The sequence below is a fragment of the Hypanus sabinus genome, chromosome 26 (genome assembly GCF_030144855.1).
Source record: "Hypanus sabinus isolate sHypSab1 chromosome 26, sHypSab1.hap1, whole genome shotgun sequence".
In the NCBI taxonomy this organism is placed as follows: domain Eukaryota; kingdom Metazoa; phylum Chordata; class Chondrichthyes; order Myliobatiformes; family Dasyatidae; genus Hypanus; species Hypanus sabinus.
In genome coordinates this window covers 29828785-29846821 of record NC_082731.1, presented here as the reverse complement: position 1 = coordinate 29846821, position 18037 = coordinate 29828785, and the positions used below count along the sequence as shown (strand labels likewise).

General features: G+C 41.0%; 1 protein-coding gene and 1 long non-coding RNA gene across 3 annotated transcripts in view; one reads left to right on the top strand and one right to left on the bottom strand.

Moving 5' to 3' along the window:
* LOC132381362 (uncharacterized) overlaps positions 1-7541 on the top strand; it is a 47906-nt gene extending 40365 nt beyond the window's left edge. For both annotated transcript variants that reach the window (XR_009508013.1, XR_009508014.1), the window contains exon 3: positions 142-7541. This is a non-coding gene — a long non-coding RNA (uncharacterized LOC132381362). The remainder of the gene's footprint in view (positions 1-141) is intronic.
* LOC132381361 (uncharacterized) overlaps positions 1-18037 on the bottom strand; it is a 108372-nt gene that overhangs the window by 28149 nt on the left and 62186 nt on the right.

The window sequence follows — 18037 nt, the reverse complement described above, 5'->3', positions numbered from 1 at the left end:
TGTTTATTTTGTGCTCAGTAGAAGAGAAGAAGAATGCCCTTAACACCTGGCGGAGTCATCGGGGCGCCGCCATGACAAGCTTTTTGCACCGATCTTTCTGCTGGTTGCTCATTATGCTGTGTTTCTGTACTCTCTTCACAGTTACAGACACAGCAATGAAGAATCCTTCTACATCTGAGTGTGATGATATTCCCTGGTCACCACCTGGGACTTGCATGTCTGACAGTAGTGAAAACTGACAGGAAGCTACTGGCATAGTGAAGGGAGCCATGAACTTCACCAAGACCAAGAGAAAATATGTTTTTTGGAATTGTCGAACCATGTACAGCACTGGCAAGCTCACACAGATAACCACAGTAATGTGTCATTACAGCCAACACACAATGAGGTTAGTGAAAGTAGATGCACATGGTCTGGCAGACTAAAGGCAGCAACTGGTGAAAGAGTTTTATATTCAGGAAGGGAAGATGTCAGCGTCTTGATGGTGCAGCTGTCATTTTGAAGAAAGTCATTGAGAAGTGCCCGCTGGAGTGAAAACCAATCAACAGTCGGCTGGTGAGAGTCAGGCTGAGAGTGAAGCGAGTGAACATGACTGTGATCCAGTGCTATGCTCCAAGTAACAGTAGTGACATTGAAGAAAAGGACATCTACAGACAGCAGAGGTAGAGTTAACACCATGCCATGACATAATCATCATCATGGGAGATCTAAATGGCAAAGTGGGAAATAACAACTCGGACTTCACTCAGGTCATGTGCATGCAAGGGTGTGGACCAATGAATAACAACGGTGAAAGACGGGTGGAATTCTGTGCCATGAACAGTCTGGTCACAGGAGGGACCGTTTCCACACCATGGAATCCACACACTGACATGTTGCTCACCCAGTAGAAGTGACAAGATCTAGATTAACCATTTGATGATCAATGGTACATGGAGACAACCCTTGCCGGGTGTAAAGGTGAAGAGAGGAGCAGATACAGGAAGTAATCACCACCTTGCTGTAGCAGTGATGAAACTCAAGTTGAGAAGCACTGGGACCAGAGCACATGTACAAAGACGTTTTGATGTTGAGAAGCTCAAGGACACCAGTGTGAGATCTGCTGTCACCATTAAACTTAAGAACAGATTTCAGGCTTTGGCGAGGATGTGTCAGTGAACAAGATCAACACTATGTGGAAACAGATTGTGTCAGTGTTCATGGAGAGCAGCAGGGCTTGTCTACATTACAGAGCTGGAAAGAAAAACAAAGAATGGATACAGCAGGAAACATGGACAGCCTTAGAGGAAAGATGGAAAATTAGGAAGAAAATGTTCAATGCAGAGTCAACACGAATTAAGGTGAAACTTCCACTGGCATTCACTGAAGCTAGCAAAAAAGTGAAGAGCGAAGGATGGATAAGAGGGTCTACATGGAAGACCTTGCAGTGGTGGCCACAGCAGTGCCAGTTAACGTGTTCAGGAAAACATAGACAAGATTTCCTTTTTTAAAATTTTTATATTGCCATACCTTTTTTTGGTCTCGTCTTTATGATATTTGTATCATGCATGATTGGGGAAGACTTAACTGTATTATACTTATTGCTTGTGTATCCCATTGTAATGCTCATTGTAATTTCGTAATCCCAAAAAGATTGGAAAAGAAAGAAAGAAGGTTTCAAAATTAGTATGCAGAAAGTTCCAAGTCAGATCCAGTAGCCCCATGAGAGGTAAGAACGGTCTGCTTTTGACAAGAGCACAAAGCACAATGGACAGGGTGTTTCAGAGATTTACTGAATAGTCACAGAGGACCTCAACATCAACACAGATCCAGCCAAGAAAGAAGAGATTGTTACTGTGATTAATACATTAAGAAACAGTAAAGCTCCAGAACTGCATCCTGCATCCACTGTTTACTATAATCTGGGAACGAGGACAAGTGCCCAAGGACAAAGGGAGTTAGGATCCCCAAGAAACGAGTACCAAGTGATTGCAAGAACTGGTGTGGCATCACACTTCTGTCTCACCAAAGTCATTGTCCAAAGGATTACAGATGCTGTAGATGTTTGCTTGAAGGAATAAGTTGGAATAGAGACTCTGTCAACCGGATCTTCATGCTGCATAACATCATAGAGCAGTGCACAGAGTGGCAGAGACAACTGTACATAAATTTCATGGACTTTGAAAAGGCTTTTGATAGCATCCATGGGGAGAGCCACATTGAATAGATTAAAATCATGCAAAAACAAATAATATATTTTAAAAAGTGAAGGAGTGTCCAAGGGTTTATTGTCCATTTAGGAATCAGATGGCAGAGGGGAAGAAGCTGTTTCTGAATTGCTGGGTGTGTGTCTTCAGGCTTCTCTACCTCTTACCTGATGGTAACAGTGAAAAAAGGGCATGCTCTGGGTGCTGGAGGTCCTTAATAATGGATGCTGCTTTTCTGAGGCACCACTCCTTGAAGAGGCCCTGGGTACCCAAGAGGCTCGTACCCAAGATGAAGCCAACTAAATTTGCAACCCTCTGCAGCTTCTTTCAGTAGCCCTCCCCTCCCCCCCATACCAGACAGTGATGCAACCTGTCAGAATACTCTCCACTGTACATCTATAGTAATATAAGAAATATATTTTCAGTAATACAAGAATTGTTTAATGGTATTAAACCATTAATACCAGAAAACTTCTGCAAACCAGAAGACTGAGTACAGGATTAATGGTCGGTTACTTAAGAGTGTGGATGAACAAAGGGGCCTTGGGGTTCAAATCCATACATCCCTCAAGGTCGCTGCACAGGTTGATAGGGTAGTTAAGAAGGCCTATGGGATGCTAGGCTTCATTAACAGGGGGATTGAGTTCAAGAGTAGAGAGGTCATGTTTCAACTCCACAAATCTCTGGTGAGACCGCACTTAGAGTATTGTGTTCAATTCTGGTCACCTCATTATAGGAAGGATGTGGAAGCTATGGAGAGGGTGCAGAGGAGATTTACCAGGATGTTGCCTGGTTTGGAGAACAAGTCATATGAAGCAAGGTTAGCAGAACTGGGACTTTTCTCTTTGGAGCGTAGAAGAATGAGACAGGACTTGATAGCGGTCTACAAGATTATGAGAGGCATAGATAGGGTGGATAGTCAGTACCTGTTTCCCAGGGCACCAATAACAAACACCAGAGGGCATATGTACAAAATTAAGGGAGGGAAGTTTAGGGGAGACATCAGGGGTAAGTTTTTTTACACAGAGGGTTGTGAGTGCCTGGAATGATTTGCCAGGGATGGTGGTGGAGGCTAAAACATTAGGGGTATGTAAGAGCCTCTTGGACAGACACATGGATGAAAGAAAAATGGAGGGTTATGGGGTAGTGTGGGTTTAGTACTTTTTTTTAAGGATTATATGGGTGGGCACCACATGGAGGGCTGAAGGGCCTGTACTGTGCTGTAGTGTTCTAGGGTTCTATGGTATTGGTCCCTGAATCAAAAAAGTATTTCTATGCCTTGAGCAGCGAACTTTTTCTTTTTAGTAAGCCTATTTCCTCTTGAAGATTCCCTTTTCAGATCAAGTCAAGCCACATCTCCAACAGGAAGCTGAGAAGGAAATTTCCCCGATATCACTGTCCAGTTTCACCCACCTGTCAAGAATGAAAATATGAAATGTGTTTCTGGTAAATCAACAGCTGCACAAAGAGATTCTGTTCAGATTTATCCCGTGCACTGTGTGTCAGAAGGAGATTGTTCAGCCCTCCAGTCTATTCCCTCTTCAGCTGATATGTGTCCGAGCTCCATTTACCAACCTTGGCTCCACATATTTGAATAATTGAACTCAAACAAAATTCTATTAATTTTGAAGTTTCAACTGACACTTCCCACCCCTCCCCCCAAGTCTTGACCACTTTCCAGGGAGACTTCCAGATTTCCACTGACCTGTATATCCTGACAGATAACAGATTCTTTGTGTTATTCTTCTGTGCCATTCTGGAATGTTTTTAAACTCCCTAATTACACTGGCCTTCAGTTTTCCACATTTCAGGGAACAAGAGACCAGACCTAATATTTTATCCCAGTCCCAGTAGCACTTCACTGTGCCTCATCCACACAACCCCTCTCCAAGGAAGACACACCCTTCCTGAGGGGTGATGCCAAGAATCACAGCCAGTGCTCCAGATGTGGTCTAATTCGATCTCTACTCCATGGCAGTGTAATATCCACCCCTCTGTATCCCTGTTTTCCCCATTAACTGGAGCACATTGAGACCCTAAACTTAAATTCATCATCAGGATTAATTAGAACCCAAACCTGCCAGTGGTCTCTCATCCAAAGTAAACCTTCCACATTCCCTCTTTCCACTGGGATTGTTTATTCCCTTATGGAATCTGTGTCAGTCAGCCGACACAGCAGAAACAAGACCTCTCTTGAAACAGGAGCTCACCAAACAACAACCTCAGTGACTGTGGGCAGTTTACCTCCTTATGTTTCTCACCACACCTGAGTATTTTCATGTGTACCTGCCTCGACCTACCACTGGCTTGTATTCATTACAGGCTGTTTAAAACTTTCTGGAATTACAGCTGTAAATTAATAATTTCACAGCTGGCTAATCCGTTCCAGCTCCCACTGCCTCGTTGTCCCATTCTGGATTGAGATATGGGACATGCTCCACTCTACTCTCTCTACACCCATGACTCTGTGGCTGGGCACAGCTCAAATGCCATCTTCACATTTGTCTGTTGTTGGCAGAATCTCAGATGGTGATGAGGAGGTGTACAGAAGTGAGATAGACTGGCTGGTTGAGTGGTGTCACAATAATGACCTTCATTCAATGTCAGAATAATGAATTGATTGTGCCCGTGGGAAGGGAACATGGTGGGGGTGATACACACCAGGTATCATTGAGGGATCGGCAGTGGAAGGGGTGAGCAGTTTCAAATTCCTGGCTGTCAACATCGCTGAAGATCTATCCTGGGTCCAACTCATTGATGAAATAACAAAGAAAGAACAAAGAGATTAAATTTCATCGGGAGTTTGAGGTGATCTGGTGTGTCACCAAATACTCTAGTAAATTTCTACAGGTGTACCATGGAGAGCATTCAATGAGGTTGCATCACCGTCTGGTACAGACAGGCCACTGCACAGGATCAGAAAAAGCTGCAGAGAGTTGCAAACTCAGCCAGCTCCATCACGGGCACCATCTTCCCCAGCATTGAGGACATCATCAAAAGGCAATGCCTCAAAAATCCACATCCATCATTAAAGACCCACATCATACAGGACATGTTCTCTTCTTATTACTACCTTCAGAGAGGAGGTTCAGGAGCCTGGAGACACACACTCAACATTTCAGGAAAAGCTTCTTCCCCTCTGCCATCAGATTTCCGAACAATGAAGCAACTTATGAACACTAGCTCCTACTTTTGCTCTCGATTTGCGTGAGTTATATAAACATGCATCTTATTGTAATTTATGATGTTTATGTGTTACACTGTACTGCTGCCACAACACAACAAATTTCACAACATATGTCAGTGATATTAAACCTGCTTCTGATACTGATGGGAGTGAAGGCAGAAACTAGTTGAGTCTGACGATCTGATATACCTGTCCCTGTTTCCACAGGAAAGAGCCCGAAAGTTGAATCCAGTATATTCCAGCATCAAGGAGACAGTGTTCCTGCTGGGAGAATTTCATGGGACTGGGTAAGAGGAGAGTACAGATTGCTTTTTGTCCAAGTTAAAGCATAGGTTTTCATGCCTGCAGTAACCTGGGTGAAACTTCATGAAACCCCAATTCTGGTTGCTCCACTGTAAGAAGGATGTGGAGGCTTTGGAGAGGGTGTAAAGGACGTTCACGAGCATGTTGCCTGGATTACAGAATATTAGCTGTAAGGAGAGGTTGAGCAATCTTTGACTGTTTACTCGGGAGCATCGGCTGAGAGGCAACCTGATAGAGGCTTATGAAAGCATCAGAGTCATCAGTAGAGTCGACAGTCGAAGTCATTTTCCAGGGTAAAATGTCATTTCCAGAAGGACAGAGATTTAAGGTGAGGGCTGTAACATTCAAAGGAGATTTGTGGGTTGTATTTTTTACACACAGTGGTAGGTGCCTGTAATGCACTGGAAGGAGTGGTGGTAAATCAGCATGATAGTACAGTTGAGATACATTTGAAAAAGCACATGACCATTCAGGATATGGAGGGATATGGATTTTGTGCAGATAGTTTGGTTTAGATTAATTTGGTGTTAAGGTTGTCACAGTCACCATGGGCTGAAGGGCCTGTTCCTGTGCTGTACTGTTCTGTGTTGTAGGTTTACTTGAAGCTCAGTAACTATTTGTTATTAATAGCTGACAGATGTCTGAAACTCTGCGATAACATTAACACTCAGTCCTTTCACTTCCTCTCCGGTTTCACAGGCAGGTTTAATTTGAGCAGGGGGCCCTCCCAGTGGAGCTGTGTTACTAAAGAGAATAAACACACTGCTTTACATATGGAAATACAATTCTAACATTGTGCTTTGCACCAACCAACAGGTTCACGTTTATCACACAGAATGAAATGAAATGAATCAAAAGCAAAAGGGTAAAGACACAGAGACAGCAAGACCCTCTCCTCATTACAGAGCATTTGCCACGTGTCAGAAACGGGCTCACTGTAATGATGATTGACTGTTACTGATTGATTTATTGATTATATTATGGAAATGAGCAGTGCAAATGTATGTACACTTGTATTTTACGTTCTGAAGCAGTTGGGAGACTGCCACCAACTACTTAAACTGTGTTTGCTCAAACTGAGCACGGAGGTCCATCTTGGTGATCAGATAACTGAACTGTCAGCAATAAAGTGAAAAAGAAGGAGAAACTAAAAGATGCCACAGACTGCCTTGTCAACATTACAGAATCCCGGTGTGACATGCTGATGTTTGTTGATGACTGTTGATGAGAACGATTGTTGCCCGGTGAATCAAGTTTAGACTGAAAAGTAACACAGACCACAATCACTATGGATCACAGTGGGAGCTGGGGGTTATCATTGGTCTGAAAGCTCTCAGGCCCTGAAGATCAAGGATAACAAACCTGCAGATTCAGAGACATTCAATAATCAGTTATTTAATTGTCATTGACAGGTTAGGGTTACCAGTTTTCAGCGGTCATAAGCAATGGGTTTTAATGCCCCTTCTTGACTGCTGAAGAACTTTGAGTTCAGGACCCAACACAAGTTTAAGTTTTAATTAATGAATCTAACAGACAGGCCGGGGAACCCAGCATTTGGGGCGACATGGTAGTGTAGTGGTTAGCAGAGTGCTTTACAATGCAGGCGACCTGGGGTTCAATTCCTGCCACAGCTTGTAAGGAAATTGTAATGTCTCCCCAAGAATGTGTGGGTTTCCACCGGGTACTCCAGTTTCCTCTCACAGTCCAAAGTCTAAAGTACCTCAGTTTGGTACTTTAACTGGTCACTGTAAATTGTCCTGTGATGAGACGAGGATTAAATCGGGATCCCTGGGCAGTGTGGCTCGAAGGGCCAGAAGGGCCTATTCCATGCTGTGTGCCAATAAATAAATGAATTAAATAATTTACATGGACTTTACTGATTTTTCCCATGAGTTCATTCTAAAATTATTCCTGAGTTTCCTCTCACCCTCCTCCATATGGGAGTCCAGTCCTACTGTCAATTACTCTGTCTGAGGAGCTTCCTCAACAAAGTCCACAGATTCATTCTAGTGAATTTAAACCTGCAGTCTGTGCCTTTCTCTTCCTCTTTAATTTAAATCCATCTTATGGATGTCATTTCCATTCCCTTCACTCTCCCATCACTCTGTGTCTGACGTCTCAGTGAGTCAGTAAATTGTGGTGCAAACCATTTCAGCACATCATCCCGTTGGACTGAGGCATTGCTTCCAGATTCCTCCTCTGACCAGACACTTCCTCACCTGCCATCCGCTCTCCTTCTATGTCCTGACATCTGATTTATGTTCCTGTGAAACACCTTCTGATGATTTCCCATATAAAAGCCACACTGTAAATGCCAGTGGTTGCTTTTGGGTAAAATGGTCTGATTATTTTGCATTGCAGACCAACCATGTCCACAAATGAACCACAAAAGTTTTTGATGATGAATGGGGGCTGAGTCCCAAGGAAGTCACATTTTCTATTGGAATGTGCAAGAGCGTCGAAAATAAAATCAGAAAACAGCGAGGTCGACAGTGTCTGGAAAAGGACATTAATCACTGGTGATTCAGGTCTGCATTCCCCTTCAGATTGTAATGGGGTCACACTTATCTCTTTTGATGGTTAGTCCGGGGAACACTTACAAGGGCTTCCCTACTCAGTCTGTACTGTTTCCTGTAAGATAGATACAGCACAGAAACAGGCCCAACATCTCATGGAGTCTGTACTAACCATTAATCACTGAGTCTGGCTTAACCATTAACCATTGAGTTTGTACAAACCATTAACCACTGAGTATACTAACCATTAACTACTGACTCTGCATTAACCATTATCCAGAGTCTGTACTATCTACTAACCACACTGAGTTTCAACTAATCATTAAAAACACTGATTCTGGACTAACCATTAACAACTGAGTCTGTACTAGACATTAACCACTGAGTCTGTACTAACCATTAACCACTTAAACTGTACTAAACAATAACCACTGAGTCTGTACTAAACATCAACCACTGAGTCTGTACTAAACATTGACCACTGAGCCTGTACTAAACATCAACCACTGAGTCTGTACTAAACATTGACCACTGAGCCTGTACTAAACATTAACCACTGAGTCTGTACTAACCGTTAACCACTAAGTCTGTACTAAACATTAACCACTAAGTCTATACTAACCATTAACCACTGTGCCTGTACTAACCATTAACCACTAAGTCTGCACAAACCATTAACCACTAAGTCTGTACTAACCATTAACCACTGAGCCTGTACTAAACATTAACCACTGAGTCTGTACTGACCATTAACCACTGAGTCTGTACTAGACATTAACCACTGAGTCAGCACTAACCATTAACCACTGAGTCTGTACTAGACATTAACCACTGAGTCTGCACTAACCATTAACCACTGAGCCTGTACTAAACATTAACCACTGAGCCAGTACTAACCATTAACCACTGAGTCTGTACTAAACATTAACCACTCTGTACTAACCATTAACCACTGAGTCTGTACTAACCATTAACCACTGAGCCTGTACTAAACATTAACCACTGAGTCTGTACTAACCATTAACCACTGAGCCTGTACTAACCATTAACCACTGAGTCTGTACTAAACATTAACCACTGAGCCTGTACTAAACATTAACGACTGAGTCTGTACTGACCATTAACCACCGAGTCTGTACTAACCATTAACCACTGAGTCTGTACTAGACATTAACCACTGAGTCTGCACTAACCATTAACCACTTAAACTGTACTAAACAATAACCACTGAGTCTGTACTAAACATCAACCACTGAGCCTGTACTAAACATTGACCACTGAGCCTGTACTAAACATTAACCACTGAGTCTGTACTAACCGTTAACCACTAAGTCTGTACTAAACATTAACCACTAAGTCTATACTAACCATTAACCACTGTGCCTGTACTAAACATTAACCACTAAGTCTGTACGAACCATAAACCACTAAGTCTGTACTAACCATTAACCACTGAGCCTGTACTAAACATTAACCACTGAGTCTGTACTAACCGTTAACCATTAAGTCTGTACTAAACATTAACCACTAAGTCTGTACTAACCATTAACCACTGAGCCTGTACTAACCATTAACCACCGAAACTGTACTAACCATTAACCACTGAGTCTGTACTAAACATTAACCACTGAGCCTGTACTAAACATTAACCACTGAGTCTATACTAACCATTAACCACTGTGCCTGTACTAACCATTAACCACTAAGTCTGTACGAACCATTAACCACTAAGTCTGTACTAACCATTAACCACTGAGCCTGTACTAAACATTAACCACTTAGTCTGTACTAACCGTTAACCATTAAGTCTGTACTAAACATTAACCACTGAGCCTGTACTAACCATTAACCACTGAGTCTGTACTAAACATTAACCACTGAGTCTGTACTAACCATTAACCACTGAGTCTGTACTAAACATTAACCACTGAATCTATACTAACCATTAACTACTGACTCTGCATTAACCATTATCCAGAGTCTGTACTATCTACTAACCACACTGAGTTTCAACTAATCATTAAAAACACTGATTCTGGACTAATCATTAACAACTGAGTCTGTACTAGACATTAACCACTGAGTCTGTCTAAACATTAACCACTGAATCTATACTAACCATTGACTACTGACTCTGCACTAACCATTATCCAGAGTCTGTACTATCTATTAACCACACTGAGTTTGCACTAATCACTAAAAATACTGATTCTGGACTAACCATTAACCACTGAGTCTGTACTAACCATTAACCACCGAGCCTGTACTAAACATTAACCACTGAGCCTGTACTAATCATTAACCACTGAGTCAGCACTAACCATTAACCACTGAGCCTGTACTAAACATTAACCACTGAGCCTGTACTAATCATTAACCACTGAGTCAGCACTAACCATTAACCACTGAGCCTGTACTAAACATTAACCACAGAGTCTGTACAAGACATTAACCACTGAGTCTATACTAAACATTAACCGCTGAGTCTGTACTAAACATTAACCACAGAGTCTGTACTAGACATTAACAACTGAGACAGCACTAATCATTAACCACTGAGTCAGCACTAACCATTAACCACTGAGTCTGTACTAACCATTAACCATTGAGCCTGTACTAACCATTAACCATTGAGCCTGTACTAAACATTAACCACTGAGCCAGCACTAACCATTAACCACTGTGTCTGCACTAACTATTAACCATTGAGCCTGTACTAACCATTAACCATTGAGCCTGTACTAACCATTAACCACTGAGCCTGTACTAAACATTAACCACTGAATCTATACTAACCATTGACTACTGACTCTGCACTAACCATTAACCAGAGTCTGTACTATCTATTAACCACACTGAGTTTGCACTAATCACTAAAAATACTGATTCTGGACTAACCATTAACCACTGAGTCTGTACTAACCATTAACCACCGAGCCTGTACTAAACATTAACCACTGAGCCTGTACTAATCATTAACCACTGAGTCAGCACTAACCATTAACCACTGAGCCTGTACTAAACATTAACCACTGAGCCTGTACTAATCATTAACCACTGAGTCAGCACTAACCATTAACCACTGAGCCTGTACTAAACATTAACCACAGAGTCTGTACTAGACATTAACCACTGAGTCTATACTAAACATTAACCGCTGAGTCTGTACTAACCGTTAACCACTGAGCCTGTACTAACCATTAACCACTGAGCCTGTACTAAACATTAACCACAGAGTCTGTACTAGACATTAACAACTGAGACAGCACTAATCATTAACCACTGAGTCAGCACTAACCATTAACCACTGAGTCTGTACTAAACATTAACCACTGAGTCTGTACTAACCATTAACCACTGTGTCTGTACTAAACATTAACCACTGAATCTATACTAACCATTAACTACTGACTCTGCTTTAACCATTATCCAGAGTCTGTACTATCTACTAACCACACTGAGTTTCAACTAATCATTAAAAACACTGATTCTGGACTAATCATTAACAACTGAGTCTGTACTAGACATTAACCACTGAGTCTGTACTAAACATTAACCACTGAATCTATACTAACCATTGACTACTGACTCTGCACTAACCATTAACCAGAGTCTGTACTATCTATTAACCACACTGAGTTTGCACTAATCACTAAAAATACTGATTCTGGACTAACCATTAACCACTGAGTCTGTACTAACCATTAACCACCGAGCCTGTACTAAACATTAACCACTGAGCCTGTACTAATCATTAACCACTGAGTCAGCACTAACCATTAACCACTGAGCCTGTACTAAACATTAACCACTGAGCCTGTACTAATCATTAACCACTGAGTCAGCACTAACCATTAACCACTGAGCCTGTACTAAACATTAACCACAGAGTCTGTACTAGACATTAACCACTGAGTCTATACTAAACATTAACCGCTGAGTCTGTACTAACCGTTAACCACTGAGCCTGTACTAACCATTAACCACTGAGCCTGTACTAAACATTAACCACAGAGTCTGTACTAGACATTAACAACTGAGACAGCACTAATCATTAACCACTGAGTCAGCACTAACCATTAACCACTGAGTCTGTACTAACCATTAACCACTGAGCCTGTACTAATCATTAACCACTGAGTCAGCACTAACCATTAACCACTGAGCCTGTACTAAACATTAACCACAGAGTCTGTACTAGACATTAACCACTGAGTCTATACTAAACATTAACCGCTGAGTCTGTACTAACCGTTAACCACTGAGCCTGTACTAACCATTAACCACTGAGCCTGTACTAAACATTAACCACAGAGTCTGTACTAGACATTAACAACTGAGACAGCACTAATCATTAACCACTGAGTCAGCACTAACCATTAACCACTGAGCCTGTACTAACCATTAAGCATTGAGCCTTTACTAAACATTAACCACTGAGCCAGCACTAACCATTAACCACTGAGTCTGCACTAACTATTAACCATTGAGCCTGTACTAACCATTTACCATTGAGCCTGTACTAACCATTAACCACTGAGCCTGTACTAAACATTAACCACTGAGTCTATACTAACCATTGAATACTGACTCTGCACTAACCATTATCCAGAGTCAGTACTATCTACTAACCACACTGAGTTTGCACTAATCATTAAAAATACTGATTCTGGACTAACCATTAACCACTGAGTCTGTACTAGACATTAACCACTGAGTCAGCACTAACCTTTAACCACTGAGTCTGTACTAGACTTTAACCACTGAGTCTGCTCTAACCATTAACCACTTAAACTGTACTAAACAATAACCACTGAGTCTGTACTAAACATCAACCACTGAGCCTGTACTAAACATTGACCACTAAGTCTGTACTAACCATTAACCACTGAGTCTGTACTAACCATTAACCACTGTGCCTGTACTAACCATTAACCACTGAGCCTGTACAAAACATTAACCACTGAGTCTGTACTAACCGTTAACCACTAAGTCTGTACTAAACATTAACCACTAAGTCTATACTAACCATTAACCACTGTGCCTGTACTAACCATTAACCACTAAGTCTGTACGAACCATTAACCACTAAGTCTGTACTAACCAATAACCACTGAGCCTGTACTAAACATTAACCACAGAGTCTGTACTAACCGTTAACCACTAAGTCTGTACTAAACATTAACCACTAAGTCTGTACTAACCATTAACCACTGAGCCTGTACTAACCATTAACCACCGAGTCTGTACTAACCATTAACCACTGAGTATGTACTAAACATTAACCACTGAGTCTGTACTGACCATTAACCACTGAGCCTGTACTAACCATTAACCACTGAGCCTGTACTAAACATTAACCACTGAATCTATACTAACCATTAACTACTGACTCTGCATTAACCATTATCCAGAGTCTGTACTATCTACTAACCACACTGAGTTTCAACTAATCATTAAAAACACTGATTCTGGACTAATCATTAACAACTGAGTCTGTACTAGACATTAACCACTGAGTCTGTACTAAACATTAACCACTGAATCTATACTAACTATTGACTACTGACTCTGCACTAACCATTATCCAGAGTCTGTACTATCTACTAACCACACTGAGTTTCAACTAATCATTAAAAACACTGATTCTGGACTAATCATTAACAACTGAGTCTGTACTAGACATTAACCACTGAGTCTGTCTAAACATTAACCACTGAATCTATACTAACCATTGACTACTGACTCTGCACTAACCATTATCCAGAGTCTGTACTATCTATTAACCACACTGAGTTTGCACTAATCACTAAAAATACTGATTCTGGACTAACCATTAACCACTGAGTCTGTACTAACCATTAACCACCGAGCCTGTACTAAACATTAACCACTGAGCCTGTACTAATCATTAACCACTGAGTCAGCACTAACCATTAACCACTGAGCCTGTACTAAACATTAACCACTGAGCCTGTACTAATCATTAACCACTGAGTCAGCACTAACCATTAACCACTGAGCCTGTACTAAACATTAACCACAGAGTCTGTACAAGACATTAACCACTGAGTCTATACTAAACATTAACCGCTGAGTCTGTACTAAACATTAACCACAGAGTCTGTACTAGACATTAACAACTGAGACAGCACTAATCATTAACCACTGAGTCAGCACTAACCATTAACCACTGAGTCTGTACTAACCATTAACCATTGAGCCTGTACTAACCATTAACCATTGAGCCTGTACTAAACATTAACCACTGAGCCAGCACTAACCATTAACCACTGTGTCTGCACTAACTATTAACCATTGAGCCTGTACTAACCATTAACCATTGAGCCTGTACTAACCATTACCCACTGAGCCTGTACTAAACATTAACCACTGAGTCTATACTAAGCATTGAATACTGACTCTACACTAACCATTAACCAGAGTCTGTACTATCTACTAACCACACTGAGTTTGCACTAATCACTAAAAATACTGATTCTGGACTAACCATTAACCACTGAGTCTGTACTAGACATTAACCACTGAGTCAGCACTAACCATTAACCACTGAGTCTGTACTAGACATTAACCACTGAGTCTGCACTAACCATTAACCACTTAAACTGTACTAAACAATAACCACTGAGTCTGTACTAAACATTGACCACTGAGCCTGTACTAAACATTAACCACTGAGTCTGTACTAACCGTTAACCACTAAGTCTGTACTAAACATTAACCACTAAGTCTATACTAACCATTAACCACTGTGCCTGTACTAACCATTAACCACTAAGTCTGTACGAACCATTAACCACTAAGTCTGTACTAACCATTAACCACTGAGCCTGTACTAAACATTAACCACTGAGTCTGTACTAACCGTTAACCATTAAGTCTGTACTAAACATTAACCACTAAGTCTGTACTAACCATTAACCACTGAGCCTGTACTAACCATTAACCACCGAGTCTGTACTAACCATTAACCACTGAGTCTGTACTAAACATTAACCACTGAGCCTGTACTAAACATTAACCACTGAGTCTATACTAACCATTAACCACTGTGCCTGTACTAACCATTAACCACTAAGTCTGTACGAACCATTAACCACTAAGTCTGTACTAACCATTAACCACTGAGCCTGTACTAAACATTAACCACTTAGTCTGTACTAACCGTTAACCATTAAGTCTGTACTAAACATTAACCACTAAGTCTGTACTAACCATTAACCACTGAGCCTGTACTAACCATTAACCACCGAGTCTGTACTAACCATTAACCACTGAGTCTGTACTAAACATTAACCACTGAGCCTGTACTAAACATTAACCACTGAGTCTGTACTGACCATTAACCACTGAGCCTGTACTAACCATTAACCACTGAGCCTGTACTAAACATTAACCACTGAGTCTGTACTAACCATTAACCACTGAGCCTGTACTAACCATTAACCACCGAGTCTGTACTAACCATTAACCACTGAGCCTGTACTAAACATTAACCACTGAGCCTGTACTAACCATTAACCACTGAGTCTGTACTAAACATTAACCACTGAGTCTGTACTAACCATTAACCACTGTGTCTGTACTAAACATTAACCACTGAATCTATACTAACCATTAACTACTGACTCTGCTTTAACCATTATCCAGAGTCTGTACTATCTACTAACCACACTGAGTTTCAACTAATCATTAAAAACACTGATTCTGGACTAATCATTAACAACTGAGTCTGTACTAGACATTAACCACTGAGTCTGTACTAAACATTAACCACTGAATCTATACTAACCATTGACTACTGACTCTGCACTAACCATTAACCAGAGTCTGTACTATCTATTAACCACACTGAGTTTGCACTAATCACTAAAAATACTGATTCTGGACTAACCATTAACCACTGAGTCTGTACTAACCATTAACCACCGAGCCTGTACTAAACATTAACCACTGAGCCTGTACTAATCATTAACCACTGAGTCAGCACTAACCATTAACCACTGAGCCTGTACTAAACATTAACCACTGAGCCTGTACTAATCATTAACCACTGAGTCAGCACTAACCATTAACCACTGAGCCTGTACTAAACATTAACCACAGAGTCTGTACTAGACATTAACCACTGAGTCTATACTAAACATTAACCGCTGAGTCTGTACTAACCGTTAACCACTGAGCCTGTACTAACCATTAACCACTGAGCCTGTACTAAACATTAACCACAGAGTCTGTACTAGACATTAACAACTGAGACAGCACTAATCATTAACCACTGAGTCAGCACTAACCATTAACCACTGAGTCTGTACTAACCATTAACCACTGAGCCTGTACTAATCATTAACCACTGAGTCAGCACTAACCATTAACCACTGAGCCTGTACTAAACATTAACCACAGAGTCTGTACTAGACATTAACCACTGAGTCTATACTAAACATTAACCGCTGAGTCTGTACTAACCGTTAACCACTGAGCCTGTACTAACCATTAACCACTGAGCCTGTACTAAACATTAACCACAGAGTCTGTACTAGACATTAACAACTGAGACAGCACTAATCATTAACCATTGAGTCAGCACTAACCATTAACCACTGAGCCTGTACTAACCATTAAGCATTGAGCCTTTACTAAACATTAACCACTGAGCCAGCACTAACCATTAACCACTGAGTCTGCACTAACTATTAACCATTGAGCCTGTACTAACCATTTACCATTGAGCCTGTACTAACCATTAACCACTGAGCCTGTACTAAACATTAACCACTGAGTCTATACTAACCATTGAATACTGACTCTGCACTAACCATTATCCAGAGTCTGTACTATCTACTAACCACACTGAGTTTGCACTAATCATTAAAAATACTGATTCTGGACTAACCATTAACCACTGAGTCTGTACTAGACATTAACCACTGAGTCAGCACTAACCTTTAACCACTGAGTCTGTACTAGACTTTAACCACTGAGTCTGCTCTAACCATTAACCACTTAAACTGTACTAAACAATAACCACTGAGTCTGTACTAAACATCAACCACTGAGCCTGTACTAAACATTGACCACTAAGTCTGTACTAACCATTAACCACTGAGTCTGTACTAACCATTAACCACTGTGCCTGTACTAACCATTAACCACTGAGCCTGTACTAAACATTAACCACTGAGTCTGTACTAACCGTTAACCACTAAGTCTGTACTAAACATTAACCACTAAGTCTATACTAACCATTAACCACTGTGCCTGTACTAACCATTAACCACTAAGTCTGTACGAACCATTAACCACTAAGTCTGTACTAACCAATAACCACTGAGCCTGTACTAAACATTAACCACAGAGTCTGTACTAACCGTTAACCACTAAGTCTGTACTAAACAATAACCACTGAGTCTGTACTAAACATCAACCACTGAGCCTGTACTAAACATTGACCACTAAGTCTGTACTAACCATTAACCACTGAGTCTGTACTAACCATTAACCACTGAATCTATACAAACCATTAACCACTGTGCCTGTACTAACCATTAACCACTAAGTCTGTACGAACCATTAACCACTAAGTCTGTACTAACCATTAACCACTGAGCCTGTTCTAACCATTAACCACTGAGCCTGTACTAAACATTAACCACTGAGTATGTACTAAGCATTAACCACTAAGTCTGTACTAACCATTAACCACTGAGCCTGTACTAACCATTAACCACTGAGCCGGTACTAAACATTAACCACTGAATCTATACTAACCATTAACTACTGACTCTGCATTAACCATTATCCAGAGTCTGTACTATCTACTA